This window comes from Marmota monax, unplaced genomic scaffold (assembly GCF_021218885.2).
Source record: "Marmota monax isolate L192 unplaced genomic scaffold, Marmota_monax_Labrador192_F-V1.1 WCK01_AAM20220418_F8-fsc00098, whole genome shotgun sequence".
In the NCBI taxonomy this organism is placed as follows: domain Eukaryota; kingdom Metazoa; phylum Chordata; class Mammalia; order Rodentia; family Sciuridae; genus Marmota; species Marmota monax.
Genome location: NW_026694639.1, coordinates 390,526 through 413,361, shown reverse-complemented (window position 1 = coordinate 413,361; position 22,836 = coordinate 390,526). Strand labels below are relative to the sequence as shown.

Below are 22,836 nucleotides of genomic sequence, written 5' to 3'. Positions count from 1 at the left end.
ACAATATCATAATAGCTGTAAATCCAAGGCCTTATTTTAATATTTTAAAAAATTAAGAATTTAATAGTGAAACTTCATAAAATAATAAAATTTTACTTTAAAATTAATTAATGTTCTCCTCTGAGAAGTGTTTGTTCAAGTCCTTGGCCCATTTGTTGATTGGGTTATTTGTTATCTTATTGTTTAATTTTTTGAGTTCTTTGTATACTCTGGATATTAGGGCTCTATCTGAAGTGTGAGGAGTAAAAATTTGTTCCCAGGATGTAGGCTCCCTATTTACCTCTCTTATTGTTTCTCTTGCTGAGAAAAACCTTTTTAGTTTAAGTAAGTCCCATTTGTTGATTCTTGTTATTAACTTTTGTGCTATGGGTGTCCTATTGAGGAATTTGGAGCCCGACCCCACAATATGTAGATCGGAGCCAATTTTTTCTTCTATCAGACACAGAGTCTCTGATTTGATATCAAGCTCCTTGATCCATTTTGAGTTAACTTTTGTGCATGGCAAGAGGAGGGGATTCAGTTTCATTTTGTTGCATATGGATTTCCAGTTTTCCCAGCACCATTTGTTGAAGATGCTATCCTTCCTCCATTGCATGCTTTTAGCCCCTTTATCAAATATAAGATAGTTGTAACTTTGTGGATTAGTCTCTGTGTCCTCTATTCTGTACCATTGGTCCACCCGCCTGTTTTGGTACCAGTACCATGCTGTTTTTGTTACTATTGCTCTGTAATATAGTTTGAAATCTGGTATCGCTATACTGCCTGATTCACACTTCCTGCTTAGAGTTGCTTTTGCTATTCTGGGTCTTTTATTTTTCCATATGAATTTCATGATTGCTTTCTCTATTTCTACAAGAAATGCCGTCGGGATTTGATTGGCATTGCATTAAACATATAGAGAACTTTTGGTAATATCGCCATTTTGATGATGTTAGTTCAATCAACAAGTACATGAAAAAATGCTCACCATCTCTAGCAGTCAGAGAAATGCAAATCAAAACCACCCTAAGATACCATCTCACTCCAGTAAGATTGGCAGCCATTATGAAGTCAAACAACAACAAGTGCTGGCGAGGATGTGGGGAAAAGGGTACTCTTGTACATTGCTGGTGGGACTGCAAATTGGTGCGCCAATTTGGAAAGCCATATGGAGATTCCTGGGAAAGCTGGGAATGGAACCACCATTTGACCCAGCTATTGCCCTTCTTGGACTATTCCCTAAAGACCTTAAAAGAGCGTGCTACAGGGATACTGCCACATCGATGTTCATAGCAGCACAATTCACAATAGCTAGACTGTGGAACCAACCCAGATGCCCTTCAATAGATGAATGGATAAAAAAAATGTGGCATTTATACACAATGGAGTACTACGCAGCACTAAAAAATGACAAAATCATGGAATTTGCAGGGAAATGGATGGCACTAGAGCAGATTATGCTAAGTGTAGCTAGCCAATCCCTAAAAAACAAATGCCAAATGTCTTCTTGGATATAATGAAAGCAACTAAGAACAGAGCAGGGAGGAAGAGCAGGAGGAAAAGATTAACATTAAACAGAGACACAAGGTGGGAGGGAAAGGGAGAGAAAAGGGAAACTGCATGGAAATGGAAGGAGACCCTCATTGTTACACAAAATTACATATAAGAGGTTGTGAGGGGAATGGGAAAAAAAAACAAGGAGAGAAATGAATTACAGTAGATGGGATAGAGAGAGAAGATGGGAAGGGAGGGGAGGGGGGATAGTAGAGGATAGGAAAGGTAGCAGAATACAACAGTTACTAATATGGCATTATGTAAAAATGTGGATGTGTAACCGATGTGATTCTGCAATTTGTATACGGGGTAAAAATGGGAGTTCATAACCCACTTGAATCTAATGTATGAAATATGATATGTCAAGAGCTTTGTAATGTTTTGAACAACCAATAAAAAAAATTTCAAAAAAAAGAAAAAAAATTAATTAATGTTAATTTCCAGGCACAAAAGCATTGTATCAGAAAAATACTACCAATCAATGCTTCAATAATTTTAAGATTTTTATTCATAGCATGGATTTATGAATAATGATTTGAATTATGACTAAACTTATTTAAAATTAAATGATGGAACTAAAAGATGAGAAATACATTTAACGATTAATTTCATTGGTATCTGATTAACAACTATAATGGATATCCAAAAATCTTTCTCATCTTGAACATTGAGCAGAACTCAACGAAAAGATATAACAACTTTCAATCTGGGAGGTTAGTTACTAATGCCAATGAAGAACTGTATTATATGGTCTCAGTGGGTTTCAACTCAAGCCTAGTACAGTTAAATTCCATTATGATGGTTTAAAAATAACTTTCTCCAAAATCTTCAAAAAACTATTGCAAATTGAATATAGCAATATATAAAAGGTATAAGAGATCATAACAAAGCAGAATTTTGCCTAGGCATGCAAAAATGATTTAACATAACAAAAACACAGTATTTTTTCATATTATAGAATAAAAGAGAAAAAATACGATCATTTCCATAGCTTAAGAAACAGTCATTTATGATAAAAACTCAAAAAATTAGGAAACTCCTAAAACTTGGCAAATGCTTTCCATGAAAAATTTATAGCCAAATCATACTTGATGATGAACCGATAAATTATATTCCCCTAAGATTGAGAACAAAACACTCATTTTCACCATTGCTATTCAACATTATATTGGAAGTCATAGTTATTGCAAGACAACAAAAAGAAATAAAGCATAAAGATCAGAATGAATAAGTAAAGTTGTCACTGTTTACAGAAGATCTGATTGCTTACATAGAAAATCACAAAGGACCTACAAAATTCTTATGATAACTAACAAATCGATGCAGCAAACCTGTAGAATACAAAGTTAACATAAAAATAATTGTATTTTTGTATATACTAGTACCAAACAATTAGAAATAAATTATAAAAACAATTTCAATTACAACAGCATCAAAAATATAAAATATTTAGGAAATTAACAAAAGATATGCAAGATCTCTACCCTGAAAATGATAGTCCATTGCTAACAAAAATTAAAAGAGAACTAAATGAATGGAGGTATATATCATGCTTATGGATTCAATGACTCAGTCTATAATAAATATGTCAATCCCTTCAAATTGAACTATAGATCTATTTATTTATTTTAAAATTTTAGTTATAAGTGAACACAATACCTTTATTTTATTTTTATGTGGTGCTGAGGACTGAACCCAGTGCCTCACACTTGCAAGGTAAGTGCTCTACCACTGAGCCACAATGGCAGCCCGAACTATAGATTTATTATAATCATAATCATGCCAATTCTTTTTTGGTAAAAACAGACAAGCTATTTCTAAAATCTACACAAGAATACTGAGGATCTAGAATTTTTAAGATGACTTTGAAAAAGAACAAAGTTGGAGGAGCTACTGCACCTGATTTCAATATTCATTATAAAACTATACTAATTCTGTGGTTCTAGCATATGGATTGAAAATCACTAGAATTGAATAGAGAACTTAAAAATACACTGTTTGATTTTTAACAAAATGCCAAAGCCATCAATACAATGGAAGAAAAACATTTTCAACAAATAGTGTTGGAATAAATGGATAACTTTTCTTGGGGAAAAATAGAAATTTGACCCTTATCTTACACTGTACACAAAAATTAATATGAACCATATTGTTAAACAAAAGACTAAAATCATAATAGCTTAAAAATCATAAAAGAATGTCCTCTTGACCTTAGGTCTGACAAAGTTTCTAAATGTATATAAAGGAATATTCATCAAAGATAATAACAGGTAAATTAGACTTTAAAACAAAAACATTTTGTCATCAAAACACATTGTTAAAATAATAATCAGAAAAAGCACAGCTGGGAAGAAAATATCTACAAAGCATGTATCTGAGAACAGACTGGATCCAAGAAACAACTTCTGGATTGTGTTGTAGTCCCATGCTTAGTTTTTAATAATTGCCAAACTGTTTCCCTAGATATTTACTTTCTCTGTGTCCTTGCCAACACTTACTATTACCACTATTTTTTTTCTCCTTCAACTTAACAATTTCATAGGTGTGTAGTAATTTATTGATTTGCATTTCCTTCATGGTTAATATTATTGAACATCTTTCATGTGTCTCTCCAGTAAAACATCTGTTTGTGTTTTTGCCCAGTTTTTAATTGGAATGGTTTGTTTTGACTTTATTTTTCCCTGTTGAGTTTTTGGAGGTTTTCATAATGTGATACTAGCCCTTTGTTAGAATATGGTCTACAAAAATTTCCTCTTCCAAGTCTGCAGCTTATCTTTTCATCTGCTTCACATGTGTGTTTTTTTTTTTTCTTTTGTGGGGATTGAACCTATGGGCACTTCACCAGTAAGACACAGTCCTTTTTTTTTTTTGTTTAATTTTTAGACAGGGTCTCTTTAAGTGGATGTGCTGGCCAGGAACTTGTGCTCCTCCTGCCTGAGCCTCCTGAGTTGCCGGGATTACAAATGTGTGCCACTGAACCTGGCTCACATGTGCTTTTATGTTGCAAAAGTTTGTAATTTTGATGACGTCTGTTTGGGTCACTTCAAAATTTGTATGTTGATTTAATACCAATACCAATGCAGTGATTAGGAAACGAGGTTTTAGAACTAAAATGGTCTAGATCAGGTCATGAAGGTAGGAGCCTCATGATGGGATTGGTGCCTGTTTAAAAGGAGGACAGGTGTCTCTGTCTCTTTCTTCCTTCATAAGCATGCTCTGAGGAAAGGCTAGGTAAGCATGCAGACAGGAGGAGTTGCCTTTAACTTAGGAAGCAGGTCTTCACAAGATACCAATGATGGCACTTTGTTCTGAAACTTCTGAGCCTCAGCGCTGTGAGAAATAAATGTTTGTTGTTGAAGATACTTACTGCCTAGTATTTTGTTACAGTAGTCTAAGTAGGCTAAGACAAGGTCCAATTTATCAATCTTTCCTTTTATGGATTGTGCTTTTGGTATTAGGCCTAAGAACTCTTGGCTCAGAGCTCTACATTCCAAAGATTTTCTTCTCTATTTTTCTAAATCTTTGTAATTTTGTATTTTACACATTGTTATGGTTTTGACATGAGGTGTTCCCCTAAAGCTCATGTGTGAGACCATGCAAGGATGTTCACAGGTGAAGTGATTAGATTATGAGATGTGTAACTTAACCAGTAGATTAATCCACTGATATGGATTAACTGGGTGGTAACTGTAGGCAGGTAGGGTGTGGCTGGAGAAAGCAGGTCACTGGGGACATAGGTGTTGCAGTTTATATTTTGTCTCTGGTGAGCAGAGGTCTCTCTGCTTCCTGGTTGCCATGTCTGGAGCTAGTTTCCTGCACCACACCCTTCTGCCATGATGTTCTGCCTCATCTTGGGCCTAGAGCTAGGACTAGTCAGCCAAGGAAGGACTGAACCTCTCCCCACAACTTCTGCAATCTTGGCCTCCCTTCTCTTATTGAGATACCTTGCTTATATTTGTTGTCTAGCTTCCATATAAGATGGAAAACATCTAACCCTTGACTTTCTGAGTCTGGCTTATCTGGCATGATGCTCTCCAGTTCCATTCATTTACCAGCAAATGACAATTTCTTTCTTCTTTTAAAAATATGAAACATCGTATTATTTTCTAGGGATTGGCTATATTTATCTTTATATAATATTTTACTTTGTGTATTTTATATACTTATTATCATTTTTACAATTTTAAATGTAATATATCTTTCATCCATTTTTTTTAGTCTATTTGTGACCATGGATCTAAAGAGAATCTTCCATTGATTTAGATCTGACATAGTTAACCTATTATTATGTTTAATCTTCTTGGTCATGTTTGTGTTCTGATTAGTGTTACATAATAGTTTATTTATACTTAAATTACTGATGAGGAAGAACTTACTACTGTAGCTTTACCAGTTTTGTCTTATAGTATTGTCTACTATTAACTCCCTTAATTTGTGTTTCATAAATTTATATGGTGAAATTTTTATTCGTGCCTATTACCTTTTTTATCTTCTATGTCTATTTTGTCATTACTTTTGATTATATAAAGGTACTTAAAAACAATATAAAGAAACAGTATAAAGTACTTAGTTTCCACTATTTTTTAAACTGAACTAACTTTGGTTTCTAAAACAATCAGTGTCTTTATATAACCTGTCATGATTTTATATTAATGTCAAACTGCTTTTATACCTTATACCCACTCACAGCTATTTATGATAATTTTATGCTTTATTTTTTCAAATTCTATGGCAAAATTGAATGTTTTGTGTATCACAAAAAAATAAACTCAGAAAAATGAGAAATTATATCCCATCTGATTCAAATGTAAAAAAAAAAAAAAAGAAACATCTCATGAATGTGAATGTCATCCTTGAGCAGAGACCAGGCTAGTCTTCTCTCTATTGCCCAATTTTTGTATATGTGCTGTCAAAGCAAACACTCTTCAACTGATTTTCAACAAAGGCGTAAAAGCAGCTCAGTGGAGGAAAGCTGACCTTTTTAAAATATGCTGCTGGAGCAACTGGACATTCATAGCCCAAAACAATAACCTCTACTTATACTGTACACTTCGCACAAAACCTTTGTCAAAACCTTTGATGTTTTAAAACAGCTGGGGGTTGGACATTTTTTCCAAACAATTTTTTTTTTCTGCATAGATTGACAGGATCATACGATTCTCCTTCTTTAGCACGCTGATGTGATGAATTTTATTGATGAATCACAATGTATGATTCTTTTCACACAGTAGCAGGTTTGATTTACTAATATTTGCTACTATCTTTGGTTTTGATATCATGGTAATAGTAGCTTCACAAGATGTATTGGAAAGGAATCTCTCCTTTTTTGTTTTCTGAATATAGTGTATAAAATTGATGCTAGCTTTTTAAATGTTTGGTAGAAATTTCTAGTGAACTCGTCCAGACCTAAGTTTCCTTTCAAAAGCTTCTAAATTATGAATTCAATTTCTTTATGGTTGTAGGACAATTCAGACTATCTATTTAATCTTGACCGAATTTTGATAGCTAGTGGCTTTTAAGGAATTGCTCCATTTTTTTCTAAGTTATGAAATTTATGAGCATAAAGTTGTCTGTTGTTTCCTGGGTCATCCTGTTAAAGGTTGCACTTTCTGTGTTGTAATCCCTTTCATCATTTGCTCTGAAGGTTTGTATCTTTTGCTCATTTCTTTCCATATTTATTAGACTTGCTAGAGATACAACCATTTTATTGATTTTTTTTCAAAGAATCAGCTCTTTGTTCATTGATTTTTCCTTGTTGTTTTCCTATTTTCAGTTTGATTTTTTTCTGCTATTATCTGTATCATTTCCTTCTTTCTTGTTTGGGTTTGTTTTGCTCTCCTCTTTCGAATTTCTTGAGGTAAAAACCTACATTGTTGGGCTGGGGATGTGGCTCAAGCGGTAGTGCGCTCGCCTGGCATGCGTGCAGCCCGGGTTGGATCCTCAGCACCACATACAAACAAAGATGTTGTGTCCGCCAAAAAATTGAAAAATAAATACTGAAATGCTCTCTCTCTCTCTCTCTCAAAAAAAAAAAAAAAAAAAAAAACCTACAGTGTTTTTTTCTCTACTGAAAACAGTTGATACTGTATGGTTCTCTCTTAGCACGGCTTTAGCGGTCTCTTATATATTTGATATGTCTTAATTTTCATTCAGTTCTCTTTTTTAAAATTTTACATTGAGACTTCCCTTAACCCATGGATTTGGGGGAAATGTGTTGTTTCATGTCCAAGTGTTTGGAGGTTTATCTCTTGTCTTTCGGTTACAGATTTCATTTGATTCCATTTTAATTAGAAACATATTATATAAAATTTTCTTATTTATTTACTTTTTGTGGTAGTGAGGATTGAACACTGGGCACTCTACATCCTCAGTCTTTTTATTTTTTATTTTGAGACAGGATCTCGCTAGGTTGCTGAGGCTGGCCTTGAACCTGCAATCCTATTGCCTCAGCCTCCTGTGTTGCTGGGATTGCAGGTGTTTGTCACTGCATCTGGTTAAAAGTTAAAAAGTTTAAAATAGGCTCAGAGTAATTTTATGGTTTAAGACATAGTGTACAGTGGTATCTTTTTTTGTATCTTTTGCTCATTTCTTTCCATAGGGAACTTGAGAAAATACGCATTCTACTGTTATTGCCTGGATATTCCTTGTGACAGTCAGATCCTATTCATTGCTGAGCTTTCCGGTTTTCAGTTCTTCTATGTCTTCACTGATTTGTTGTCTAGTAGTATGATCCATTATTGAGAGGATATTTTAAATTTCCCAGTGATAAATTGTGGATTTGTCTTTTTCTTTTTTTCAGCTCTATCAGTAGTTGTGTATTTTGAGACTATTGTGTGTACCTATACACATTTAGGATCCTAATGTCTTCTTGGGCCATTGATATTTTTAACATCATACAATGTTCCTCTTTGTATATAGTAATTCTATTTGTTCTAGTCCACTTTATCTGAAATTGACAGGCTCAGTTCTGTGTTTTATTTTGAAATTAATGTCTAAAAACTGTCTTTCCCATTCTTTATTTTCAATTTACCTAGGTCATTGGTTTTTAAGTACATTTTCTATACATGAAATATTACTGGAAAAAAAATTTTTTTTTGGTGGTTCTGGAGATTGGACCCAAGGGCCTCATGAAGGCAAGGCAACTGCTTTACACTGAGCTACATCCCCAGTCCTTCTCAAATGTTGAGATAGGATCCCACTAAGTAGCCCAGGCTGGCTTTGAACTTGTGATCCTCCTATTTCAGCCTCCAGAGTAGCTGAGATTACATGCACGTGCCACTGTACCTGGCTGGATCATGTTTCTTAATCCACTTGACCGATATCTATCTTTTAATTGGTATACTTAGACTATTTACATTTATGGTAATTGTTGATACTTTAGGGCTCAGTCTGCCATTTTATTATTTGTTTTCTGTATATTTCCTTTGTTTTTAAGCCTTTCCTTTTGTCTTACCTTTTGTGGGTTACTTGCATATTTTGAAAGATTCCATCATGGTTTATTTATTGTTTCTGAGTGTCGTGTTTTGTATAGTTTTCTTAGTGCCACAATAGGTGTTTACAATACACATATATAATTTATCAGTCTCCTAACATCCAGTGACGTGTAGACATATTACTCTAATTAGGTCTCTTTACCACTTCTACTTTTAAAGTATAATTGGCTTAAATATTTCCTCTACAATGAAGATAACACCTTAGATGGTATTATAATTTTTGCATCAACTATGAAATTTGATTTCAGAAACCCAAGAGAGTCTATGATATTTACCCTCACTTCTGCCCACTGATGTGCTTTTCTTCCCCCCTAAACTCTGGATCAAATCATTCTCTGTCAACATTTCTTTTTTTGTGTAAATAACTTCTTTTAGTATTCCATCAGAGCAATTTTACTGGCAACAGATTCTCTTAGTCTTCCTCCATCTGAGAATGTCTTTATTTCTCCTTTATTCTTGAAGGGTAGTTATGGCTGATATATAATTCACAGTTGGCAGTTCTTTTCTTTCAATACTTGAAAAATGTTCTGTCACTTCTTTTTTGGCCTCCATGGTTTCAGACAAGAAATATCATTTAAATCTGCATTCCATTACAATACAATTCATTCAAATTTTTCTTGTTTCTCTCTGGCTGCTCTAAAGATATATAAGGATAGATAGATATTTGGTCTTTAGTTTTCAATTATGATGTGTCTAGGTTTGGTTTTCTAAGATTTCTCCTACTTTGAATTTCCTCAATTTCTCAAATCTATTGGTTTATGTCTTTCACCAAATTTAGGAAGTTATCAGCCATTTCTTAAATGAACTTCTGTGAGTTCTTTTTATTTTATTCAATTTTAGGATACTGATACATTGTCAATTCTGTGACTTGTATTTTGATTTTTACATAGTTTTTTGATGAAAAGTTCTCCATTTGAACAATGTAGAATTTATAATTTTTTATTTATAATTTAGACTCCAGTGGTTTATTGAAAAAATCCTCTGGGCTCCATCATATGAAAATACTGTCTTCCATCACTCTCTAAATTTTGATACTTTAAAATTCTACTCTGGGGTTTTTTCAATTTTGTCTTTGGTGTAAAGTGAGACAGAATTTCATTTTTCCTTATAAACACTGATGTTACAGTGTCATTCATTGAAAAGTTCATCTTTTGCCCACTGATTAAAGGTTCATATACACATTGATGTTTGCTTCTGGGATCTTTGTCACATTGGTCTGTTTATTTTGCTTTATGAGAATCACACATTTTGTTTATTAATTAGCAACTTGTTTCTGAAGTTCCGAGAAGGCATCTTAGCTATTCTTGACCCTGTTTTACTATGCATATTACATGGATTATCAAATTTTAAACACACCTTCTGCAATTTTATGGGAAATAGACAAGATCTATACATCAGATAAAAATGATTATTGTTTTAAAAATTTGAGTCTTCTAACCCAATTCTTTCCATTTTTCTAAGCATTCCCTTATGTTTCTCATTGAGTCAACATATTTTATTAGATTTATTTCTTGTTATTTTACATTTTTTGCTACTTCTATAAATGTATATCATTTAAAAATGTCATTTTTCATTGGTGAGTGACATAGGAATAATTATGGTTTTTGTGTATTGAGCTTACAAAAGTGGATATTGACAGTTTCATACATTTTATTTCCTTTCTTTGCCTTACTGAAAGGAGGTAGTAAATACCTCCAATACAATTGCAGTAAAAATGAGAGAACCAGCATTTTAATCTAACTATCAATATTTTACCATCAATTGTGTTTTTTGATAAGTTTTTCATAGATAGCCTTTACCAGATTAAAAAAGTTTTCTATTTCTAATTAACTAAGAAGTGGATTTTATTTTTAACCATAAGTGGATGCTGCATTTTATCAACTACTTTTTCCCCTGTCACTATTAAGTAATCAGATGAATTTTCTCCATTATTTTGCACTGAATTGGAATGTCAGATTTTTGAACGTTAAGTCTTAGATTTTCAGAATAATTTCAATTCATTTATACAATATTTTTGTCCTTTAAGTAATTTGGAAGTTACAATATTGGTTTCAATTCTTCCATTCTTTTAGTCTATAAATTGCAACTTGCATGTTTAACTTATCAAAATGTAAATGCAATAGTTTTACTCATCTTCAAAATAATTCAAAAGAACTTGAAATACTTTAATTTTATTGTTTTTCTGTATTTTTTACATCAATATTGAGTTACAGTAAACTATACTTTTACAACATTCAATCTGACGAGTTTTGAAATATGTTTATACTCTTGAAACCACCACTATGATCAAGATAATAAATATATCCATCACTCCCAAAAGTTTCCTTTTGTGCCTTTGTAAATGATATCCTTTCCTGCTCCATCACTAGGCAACCACTGAATTGCTTTCTATCACTATGTACTAGTACTTATTTTCTAGAATTTTAAATAAATTGAACCATACAAATGTATTATTTGCTTTCTCTGGCTTTTTTCCCTCAGTATAATTTGAGATTCATCTTTAATGTGGTGTGTAAGAGTAATCAATTCCTTCATATTGCTGAGTAGTAATAGTTGCTGAGAACATTTTTATATGAGCCTTTATGTAAACATATGCCTTTATTTATCTTGGAGAAATACCTAGGAGTAGAATGGCCAGATCATATGCAAGCATAGATTTTTTAGAAGTTTTTTTAACTGCCAAAATATTTTCCAAAGTGGCTGTATATTTTACATTCCTCTCAGCAGTGAATGAGAGTTATAGTTGCTCCATATCCTCGACAAAAATTGACATAGTTAGGCTTTTAAATTTTAGCCTTCCTATTGAGTATATAGTGGCATCTCATTGAGATTTTAATTTGCATTTGCCTAAAGACTAATGATGTTGAGTGTCTTTTCATGTCATTGTTTGCCATCTGTTTATTGAAGTGTCTGTTCAAATAGTCCACTCTTTAAAAAAATTGAGTTATTTATCATATTATTAAATTTTGAAGTCTTTGTATATTCTACAACACAAATCTTTGGTTGGATATATTTTATAAATATTTTCTCATACTCCAAGGCTTGCCTATTCATTTTTTAAACATTATGAACAGTGAAATTTAAAAAAAAAATTGATGAAGGCAATTAATGCTATTTAAGGAAATTGCCAAATCTGCAGACGCTAAGATCTTCTTTTATGCCTTACTCTAGAAATTTAGTAGTGTTAACTATTATATTTAAGCTTTGGATTCAATTCAGGTTTTTTTAAAACTTTTTTTGTAGCTGTATATGGACAGAATGCCTTTGTTTATTTATGTGGTGCTGAGGATCATACCCGTGCCTCACACATGCTAGGCAAGTGCTCTGTCACTGAGCTACAGCCCCAGCCCCCAATTTCAGGTTTTTATGAGGAGTTGAGGTTCTTTTTTTTTTTTTTTTTTTTTTTGCTTAGAGCTGTCCAATTGTTCCAGCAGCATTTATTGAAAAGATTATCCTTTACTGCATGAATTGTCTTGACACCTTGTCAGAAATCCATTCACCATATGTGACCCACAGGGTCTATTTCTGGGCTTTCTCTTCTATTTCATCAATCTATATGTTTATCCTTATGCCAATACTGCTTTACCTTCACTAATATAACTATAAATTAATTTTTTGTAGGCTTTTTAAATTAATTTTTTATTTATATATGACAACGGAATGCATTCATATTACACATATAGAGCACATTTTTTTATATCTCTGGTTGTATACAAAGTATATTCACACCAATTTGTGTCTTCATACATGTACTTTGGATAATGATGTCCATCACATTCCACCATCATTTCTAACCCCATGCCCCCTCCTTTCCCCTCCCACCCCTTTGCCCTATCTAGAGTTTGTCTGTTTCTCCCTTGCTCCCCCCTCCCTACCCCACTATAAATCAGCCTCCTTTTATCAGAAAAAATATTGGGCATTGGTTTTAGGGGATTGGCTGACTTCACTTAGCATCATCTCCTCCAACTACATCCATTTACCTGAAAATGCCATGATTTTATTCTCTTTTATTGCTAAGTAATATTCCATTGTGTATATATGCCACATTTTTTAATCTATTCATCTATTGAAGGGCATCTAGGTTGGTTCCACAATTTAGCTATTGTGAATTGTGATGCTATAAACATTGATGTGGTTGTGTCTCTGTAGTATGCTGTTTAAGTCCTTTGGGTATAGACCGAGGAGAGAGATAGCTGGGTCAAATGGTGGTTCCATTCCCAATTTTCCAAGAAATCTCCATACTGCTTTCCATATTGGCTGCACCAATTTGCAGTCCCACCAGCAGTGTGTGAGTGTATCTTTTCCCCCACATCCTCGCCAACACTTATTGTTGTTTGTATGCAAAATAGCTGTCATTCTGACTGGAGTGAGATGAAATCTTAGTGTGGTTTTGATTTTCATATCTCTAATTTCTAGCGATGATGAACATTTTTTCGTATATTTGTTGATTGATTATATATCATCTTCTGAGAAATGTCTGTTCATGTCCTTGGCCCATTTATTGATTGGGTTATTTGTGATTTTGGTGTTTAGCTTTTTGAGTTCTTTATATACCCTAGAAATTAGTGCTCTATCTGATGTGTGAGGGGTAAATATTTGCTCCCAAGATGTAGGCTCTCTATTCACCTCACAGATTATTTCTTGTTCTGAATAGAAATTTTTAGCTTGAATCCATCCCATTTATTGATTCTTGATTTTAATTCTTGTGCTATTGGAGTCTTATTAAGGAAGTTAGGGCCTAATCCCACATGATGGAGATTAGAGCCTACTTTTTCTTCTATTAGATGCAGGGTCTCTGGTTTTATTCCTAGGTCCTTGATCTATTTTGAGTTGAGTTTTGTGCATGGTGAGAGATACAGGTTTAATTTTGTTGCATATGGATTTTCAGTTTTCCCAGCACCATTTGTTAAAGAGGCTATCTTTTCTCCAATGCATGTTTTTGGCACCTTTGTCTAATATAATTGTAATTTTGTGGGTTAGTCTCTGTGTTCTCTATTCTGTACCATTGGTCTACCAGTCTGTTTTGGTGCCAATACCATGCTATTTTTGTTACTATTGCTCTGTAGTATAGTTTAAGGTCTGGTATAGTGATGCCACCTGCTTCACTCTTCCTGCTAAGGATTGCTTTAGTTATTCTGGGTCTCTTATTTTTCCAGATGAATTTCATGACGACTTTTTCTATTTCTATGAGGAATGCCATTGGGATTTTGATCAGAATTGTATTAAATCTATACAGTGCTTTTGGTAGTATGGTCATTTTGATAATATTAATTCTGCTTATCCAAGAGCAAGGCAGATCTTTCCATCTTCTAAGGTCTTCTTTGATTTCTTTCTCTTTTCTTTATTGGTTGTTCAAAACATTACAAAGCTCATGACATATCATCTTTCATACATTTGATTCAAGTGGGTTATGAACTCCCATTTTTACCCCAAATACAAATTGCAGAATCACATCGGTTACACATCCACATTTTTACATAATACCATATTAGTGACTGTTGTATTCTGCTACCTTTCCTATCCCCTACTATCCCCCCTCCCCTCCCCTCCCATCTTCCCTCTCTACCTCATCTGCTGTTGTTCAATTCTCTCCCTTGTTTTTTCCCCCCTTTCCCCTCACAACCTCTTATATGTAATTTTGTGTAACATTGAGGGTCTCCTTCCATTTCCATACATTTTCCCTTCTCTCTCCCTTTCCCTCCCACCACTCGTCTCTGTTTAATGTTAATCTTTTCCTCATGCTCTTCCTCCCTGCTCTGTTCTTAGTTGCTCTCCTTATATCAAAGAATTCTTTCTTTAGAGTTCTGTTGTTTTCATTGTATAGTTCTTTCATCTCTTTCTCTAAGTTGATTCCCAAGTATTTTATTTATTTATTTTTTTGAGTCTATTGTAAATAGGGTATTTTCCTCATTTCTCTTTCTTAGGATTTGTCACTGATATACAGAAATGCCTTTGATTTATGGGTGTTGATTTTATATCCTTCTACTTTGCTGAATTCATTTACTAGTTCTAGAAGTTTGCTGATGGAATTTTTTTGGTTCTTTTAGGTATAGAATCATATCATCAGCAAATAGTGCCAATTTGAGTTCTTCTTTTCCTATGAGTATCCCTTTAATTTCTTTTGTCTAAATGCTCTGGCCAGTGTTTCAAAAACTATGTTAAATAGAAGTGGTGAAAGAGGGCATCCCTGTCTTGTTCCAGTTTTTAGAGGAAATGCCTTCAATTTTTCTCTATTTAAAATAATGTTGGCCTGGGACTTGCATAGATAGCCTTTATGATGTTGGTATATGTTCCTGTTATCCCTAATTTCTCTAGTGCTTTGAACATGAAGGGGTGCTGTATTTTGTCAAATGCTTTATCTGTGTCTATAGAGATGATCATATGATTCTTATCTTTAAGTCTATTGATGTGATGAATTACACTTATTGATTTCTGTATGTTGAACTACCCTTGCATCCCTGGGATGAATCCCATTTGATCATGGTGCACGATCTTTTTGATATGTTTTTGTATTCAGTTTATCAAGTAGGATTCATCCCTGGGATGCAAGGCTGGTTCAATATACGGAAATCAATAAATGTTATTCACCACATCAATAGACTTAAAAATAAGAACCATATGATCATCTCGATAGATGCGGAAAAAGCATTCGACAAAGTACAGCATCCCTTTATGTTCAAAACTCTAGAAAAACTAGGGATAACAGGAGCATACCTCAATATTGTAAAAGCAATCTATGCTAAGCCTCAGGCTAGCATCATTCTGAATGGAGAAAAATTGAAGGCATTCCCTCTAAAATCTGGAACAAGACAGGGATGCCCTCTCTCACCACTTCTGTTCAACATAGTTCTCGAAACACTGGCCACAGCAATTAGACAGACGAAAGAAATTAAAGGCATCAAAATAGGAAAAGAAGAACTTAAATTATCACTATTTGCAGATGACATGATTCTATACCTAGCAGACCCAAAAGGCTCTACAAAGAAACTATTAGAGCTAATAAATGAATTCAGCAAAGTGGCAGGATATAAAATCAACACGCATAAATCAAAGGCATTCCTGTATATCAGCGACAAATCCTCTGAAATGGAAATGAGGACAACCACTCCATTCACAATATCTTCAAAAAAAATAAAATACTTGGGAATCAACCTAACAAAAGAGGTGAAAGACTTATACAATGAAAACTACAGAACCCTAAAGAGAGAAATAGAAGAAGATCTTAGAAGATGGAAAAATATACCCTGTTCATGGATAGGCAGAACTAACATCATCAAAATGGCGATATTACCAAAAGTTCTCTATAGGTTTAATGCAATGCCAATCAAAATCCCAACGGCATTTCTTGTAGAAATAGAGAAAGCAATCATGAAATTCATATGGAAAAATAAAAGACCCAGAATAGCAAAAACAATGCTAAGCAGGAAGTGTGAATCAGGCGGTATAGCGATACCAGACTTCAAACTATACTACAGAGCAATAGTAACAAAAACAGCATGGTACTGGTACCAAAACAGGCGGGTGGACCAATGGTACAGAATAGAGGACACAGAAACCAATCCACAAAACTACAACTATCTTATATTTGATAAAGGGGCTAAAAGCATGCAATGGAGGAAGGATAGCATCTTCAACAAATGGTGCTGGGAAAACTGGAAATCCATATGCAACAAAATGAAACTGAATCCCTTTCTCTCGCCATGCACAAAAGTGAATTCAAAATGGATCAAGGAGCTTGATATCAAATCAGAGACACGCCGTCTGATAGAAGAAAAAGTTGGCTACGATCTACATACTGTGGGGTCGGGCTCCAAATTCCTCAATAGGACACCCATAGCACAAAAGTTAATAACTAGAATCAACAAATGGGACTTACTCAAACTAAAAAGTTTTTTCTCAGCTAAAGAAACAATAAGAGAGGCAAATAGAGAGCCTACATCCTGGGAACAAATCTTTACTCCTCACACTTCAGACAGAGCCCTAATATCCAGAGTATACAAAGAACTCCAAAAATTAGACAATAAGATAACTAACAACCCAATCAACAAATGGGCCAAGGACCTGAACAGACACTTCTCAGAGGAGGACATACAATCAATCAACAAGTACATGAAAAAATGCTCACCATCTCTAGCAGTCAGAGAAATGCAAATCAAAACCACCCTAAGATACCATCTCACTCCAGTAAGATTGGCAGCCATTAGGAAGTCAAACAACAACAAGTGCTGGCGAGGATGTGGGGAAAAGGGTACACTTGTACATTGCTGGTGGGACTGCAAATTGGTGCAGCCAATTTGGAAAGCAGTATGGAGATTTCTTGGAAAGCTGGGAATGGAGCCACCATTTGACCCAGCTATTCCCCTTCTTGGTCTATTCCCTAAAGACCTAAAAAGAGCATGCTACAGGGACACTGCTACATCGATGTTCATAGCAGCTCAATTCACAATAGCAAGACTTTGGAACCAACCCAGATGCCCTTCAATAGACGAATGGATTAAAAAAATGTGGCATTTATACACAATGGAGTATTACTCTGCATTAAAAAATGACAAAATCATAGAATTTGCAGGGAAATGGATGGCACTAGAGCAGATTATGCTAAGTGAAGCTAGCCAATCCCTAAAAAGCAAATGCCAAATGTCTCCTTTGATATAAGGAGAGTAACTAAGAACAGAGTAGGGACGAAGAGCATGAGAAGAAGATTAACATTAAACAGAGATGAGAGGTGGGAGGGAAAGGGAGAGAAAAGGGAAATTGCATGGAAATGGAAGGAGACCCTCAGGGTTATACAAAAGAACATACAAGAGGAAATGAGGGGAAAGGGAAAAATAATACAAGGGGGAGAAATGAAGGTCAATAGGGGGGGTAGAGAGAGAAGAAGGGTGGGGAGGGGAGGGGAGGGGGGATAGTAGAGGATAGGAAAGGTAGCAGAACATGACAGTCACAAGTATGGCAATATGTAAATCAATGGATGTGTAATTGATGTGATTCTGCAATCTGTATATGGGCTAAAAATGGGAGTTCATAACCCACTTGAAGCAAAGTGTGAAAGATGATATATCAAGAACTATGTAATGTTTTGAACAACCAACAATAAAAAAAAATAAAATAAAAAAAAATTAAAAAAAAGAGAGTTTTTGCATCTATGTTCATTAGAGATATTGGTCTGAAGGTTTTTGCATCTATGTTCATTAGAGATATTGGTCTGAAGGTTGTTTTTTTTTTTAGAGAGAGAGAGAGAAAGAGAGAGAGAGAGAGAGAGAGAGAGAGAGAGAGAGAGAGAATTTTTTAATATTTATTTTTCAGTTTTCGGTGGACACAACATCTTTTATTTTATTTTTATGTGGTGCTGAGGATCGAACCCAGCGCCCCGCACATGCCAGGCAAGCGCGTTACCGCTTGAGCCACATCCCCAGCCCTGAAGTTTTCTTTTTTTGATGTGTCTTTGCCTGGTTTTAGAATCGGGGTGTGATATTGGCCTCATAGAATGAGTTTGGAAGTGCTGCCTCTTTTTCTATTTCCTGAAATAAATTGAAGAGTATTGGTATCAGTTCTTCTTTAAAGGTCTTGTAGAACTCGGGTATGTATCCATCCAGTCCTGGGCTTTTCTTTGTTGGTGGGCTTCTGATGGCTTCTTCTGTCACTTGAAATTTATATGTTTAAATCATGTATATCATCCTGATTAAATTTGGGCAAATCATGTGACTCTAGAAATTTGTCGAAGCCTTTGATATTTTCTATTTTATTGGAGTATAAGTTTTCAAAGTAATTTCTAATTATCTTCTGCATTTCTGTAGTGTCTGTGGTGATCTTTCCTTTTTCATCACATATGATAGTAATTTGAGTTTTCTCCTAATCTTCGTTAGCTTGGCAAAGGGTCTGCCAATTTTATTTATTTTTTCAAAGAACCAACTTTTTATTTTGTCAATTTTTTCAATTTTTTCTTTTATTTCAATTTCATTGATTTCAGTTCTGATTTTATTTACTGTCTTATACTGCTTTTGGTGTAGATTTGTTCTTCTTTTTCCAGGGCTTTGAGTTAAGTCATTTGTTGACTTTTTCTTCTTTTAAGGAATGAACTCCATGCAATGAACTTTCCTCTTAGAACTGCCTTCATAGTGTCCCAGAGATTTCGATGTGTTGTATCTGTGTTCTCATCCACCTCCCAAAATTTTTTAATCAAGGAGGAGTAATGGGTCTTCTGTAACCCATTGTTTATTCAATAGCATATTATTTAGTCTCCAGGTGTTGGAGTAGCTTTTATTTCTTATTTTATATCATTGATTTCTAATTTCATTTCATTATGATCTGATAGAATTCAAGGTAGTATCTCTACTTTTTTATATTTGTTAAGAGTTGTTTTGTGGCATAATATATAGTCTATTTTAGAGAAGGACCCATGTTCTGCTGAGAAGAAAGTGTAATCGCATGTTGAAGGATGAAATATTCTATATATGTCAGTTAAGTCTAAGTTATTGTTTTATTAAATTCTATAGTTTGTTCAGCTTTTGTTTGGAAGATCTATCCAGTGGTAAAAGAGGTGTGTTAAAGTACCCAAAATTATTGTGTTGTGGTCTATTTGACTCTTTAACTTGAGAAGAGTTTGTTTGATGAACGTAGATGCTCCATTGTTTGGGGCATATGTGTTTATAATTGTCAGGTCTTGTTGGTGTATGGTTCTCCTGAGAAGTATGTAGTGTCCTTCTTTATCCCCTTTGATTGACTTTAGCTTTAAGTCTACTTTATTTGATATAAGGATGGAAACCCCTGCTTGCTTCTGCAGTCCATGTGAGTGGTATGATTTTTTCCAAACCCTTTACCTTCAATCTGTGGATGTCTTTTCCTATGAGATGAATCTCTTGGAGGCAGCATATTGTTGGGTCTTTTTTTTTTTTTCCCTGATCCAATCTGTTAGTCTATGTCTTTTGATTGGTAAGTTTAGGGCATTAACATTCAGGGTTATTATTGAGACATGATTTCTATTCCCAGCCATTTTTGTTATTTTTGGTATTTAACGTGACTTGGTTTCTCCTCTGATCAGGTTTTACTTTAGTGTAATCCCTCCCTCTGCTGATTTTCATCCTTGTTTATTTTCTCCTCATGGAATATTTTGCCAAGGATGTTCTGTAGTGCAGGCTTTCTAGTTGTAAATTCTTTTGTTTATCATGGAAGGTTTTTATTTCATCATCAAATCTAAAGCTTAGTTTTGCTGGATATAACTGGATATAAGATTCTTGGTTACATTACATCTCATTTTCTTTCAGAGCTTGGTATATATTGTTCCACGATCTCCTGGCTTTGAGGGTCTGGGTTGAAAAATCTGCTGATACACGAAGTGGTCTCCCCCTATATGTGATCTGATTCCTCTCTCTTGCGGCTTTTTAAGATTCTATCCTTATTCTGTATGCTAGGCATTTTCATTTTAATGTGCCTTGGTGTAGATCTGTTGTCATTTTGTACATTTAGTGTCCTGTAAGCCTCTTGTATTTCGTTTTCCAATTCATTCTTCATGCTTGGGAAGGTTTCTGATATTATCTCATTGAAAAGATTGTTCATTCTTTTGGTTTGAAACTCTGTGCCTTCCTCTATCCTAATAACTCTTAGATTTGGTTTTTTGATGCTGTTCCATAATTCTTGGATGTTTCTTACTACCTTCACTGTGTGGTCAACTTTATTTTTTTCCAGATTGTATACTTTGTCTTCATTTTCTGGTGTTTTCTTCCAAGTGACCTAGTCTGTTGGTTATGCTTTCTATTGAGATTTTTGTTTGGTTTATTTTATCCTTCATTTCAAGGATTTCTGACTGCAATTTTTTTTCAAAGTCTCTATCTCCTTCTTTTGCTACCTGTATTTACTCTCTTATCTCTTTGTTGGAATGATTCATTTTTGCCTATATTTGCTCATTTAGGTCATTCTTTAATTCACAGATCATTTTAATTATGAACCTTCTGAACTCCTTCTCTGATCTTTCATCAACTTTGCTGTCCGTGGGTTCTGTTATTGTATTATCCGGGTTTGTTTGGAGCACTTTCCCCCCTTATTTTCTCATGTTGCCTATGTGTCTTCCTTTCTTGCAGTGTGGATCCTGGACCTACATCTTGTACAAGTTGGTGAGGGCAGATCTGGTCCAGGCCTGAGCTCCAGGGGTAGTCTGCTGGTCAAAAGAGGCAGTCCTTGGCCAGAGGCTGGGCTCTGGCGGGTGTCTGCAGGTGGCGGGATGGACATGGCCTACTCTGAGCCTGGGTCCTGCGCAGGCCAGTATGGGCCTGCCCTCTTGCTGTAGTCTGCTGGTCAGAAGGGGCAGTCCCGTGCTGCAGGCTGTGCTCTGGTGGGTGTCTCACATTAAGTTTTGATACTAGGTTGTATATGTCTTACAACTGTATTCTTGAAAAAAAAATATTTTAGCTACCCAAGATCCTATGTATATCCACATAAATTTTAAGGTGGGCTTGCTGATTTCAACAGAAAGATCTGCTGGGATTTTGATTGGGATGGTATTGAAGCTACAAATCAATTTGGAGAAATTTACAAGTTTAGTAATATGCATCCTCTAAAACTTAAGCATGGTATCTCTCTCCAGCAATATTCTATGTTATCCACTGTACCAGTTTTGTACATATTTTGTTAAATTTATCCAAAAGTTTTTCATGTTTTTGATACTATTGAAAGGGGTGTTTTTCAAAATGTCAATTTTTGATTATTCATTGCCTATATATAGAAATATATGATTTTTGTATCTTGATCTTTACAACCTTGCTAAATTCACTTATTGCTTCTAGTAGTTGGTTTTGTTGTTATTGTTTTGTGTGTGTGTGTGTTTGTTTGTTTGTTTTTGATAAATTTCTTAGGATTTCCCATATAAATGATCATGAGGGCTTTGAATTCCTTGGATATAAATCTGAGTTGCAGACCAACTGGGAGCCCTAACTACTGTTAAAACCTCTCAGGAAGAGATTGTCTCCCATGCTTTGTTCAATATGGAAGCAGCTTTCCTTTGTGATCCTCTGGGTATTGGAGAGGCTGAAGGATTACCTTTGGCTCACATTCACTTTACAGAAATGACCTGTTGGTTCTCAGCCTAATGTGGGAGATCAGTGTTGATCACCTCTACACATACACACACACACCCTACACACAGTCTCCAGCATGCCCTGGACTGTGACTTTTGTTTAGTACAGATTGTCAAATTCCCGTTAGGCAAACAGCTTGGAATACTCAGTAGACCCTGCTGTGTTTCCTTGGATGTTTGAGTTTTGACTTAGAAATCCTTCTCTCCCCTGTCAACTCTCTGATGCTTTCACAAAGGAGCTTGTAATATTTTACTTAAAATATATTTGGATTTTTTTCTAGTGGGAGTTGGTTTGAATGATTAGATCACTTGATAATTTCTTCTAGTAATCAATATCATTGTGATCAATATTTAAAAGTTTGGGCTTTCTTTCCCATCAAATTTCAATTCTGTCTCAGAATCCCCTCAGTTACATTGCTGGTGATCCATGAACTTATGTCCATTCGGAATTGCGAACTAATAGAGGCGTCCAGGTCTCTAGCCACTGGGGTGACAAACCATCCTGGTTTCCCAAGACTGAAGGGTTTCCTAGGAGTAGGACTTCTAGTGCTAAGCCTAGAAGAGGCTTGGGCAAACCAGCATCAGTTGTCCCTCTATCATTATGATCATTGCTTTCATTGCTAAGTGTAGTGTGAATAATGATGGAGTGACCAACTCATCCTGGAGGGGACAGAGCCTTCAGACCTTACTAATGGGAACAGATAAACCTGTGGCTCAGGATGTCCTCCATTTTCATTCTGT

General features: G+C 34.8%; 1 protein-coding gene and 1 non-coding gene across 2 annotated transcripts in view; both read right to left on the bottom strand.

Moving 5' to 3' along the window:
- Positions 1 to 22,836, bottom strand: part of CUNH10orf67 (chromosome unknown C10orf67 homolog) — a 118,424-nt gene that overhangs the window by 48,602 nt on the left and 46,986 nt on the right. The gene's annotated exons all lie outside the window — the stretch shown is intronic.
- Positions 6,350 to 6,455, bottom strand: LOC124078328 (U6 spliceosomal RNA). The gene has a single exon (XR_006846881.1). It is a non-coding gene; the product is annotated as a U6 spliceosomal RNA (small nuclear RNA).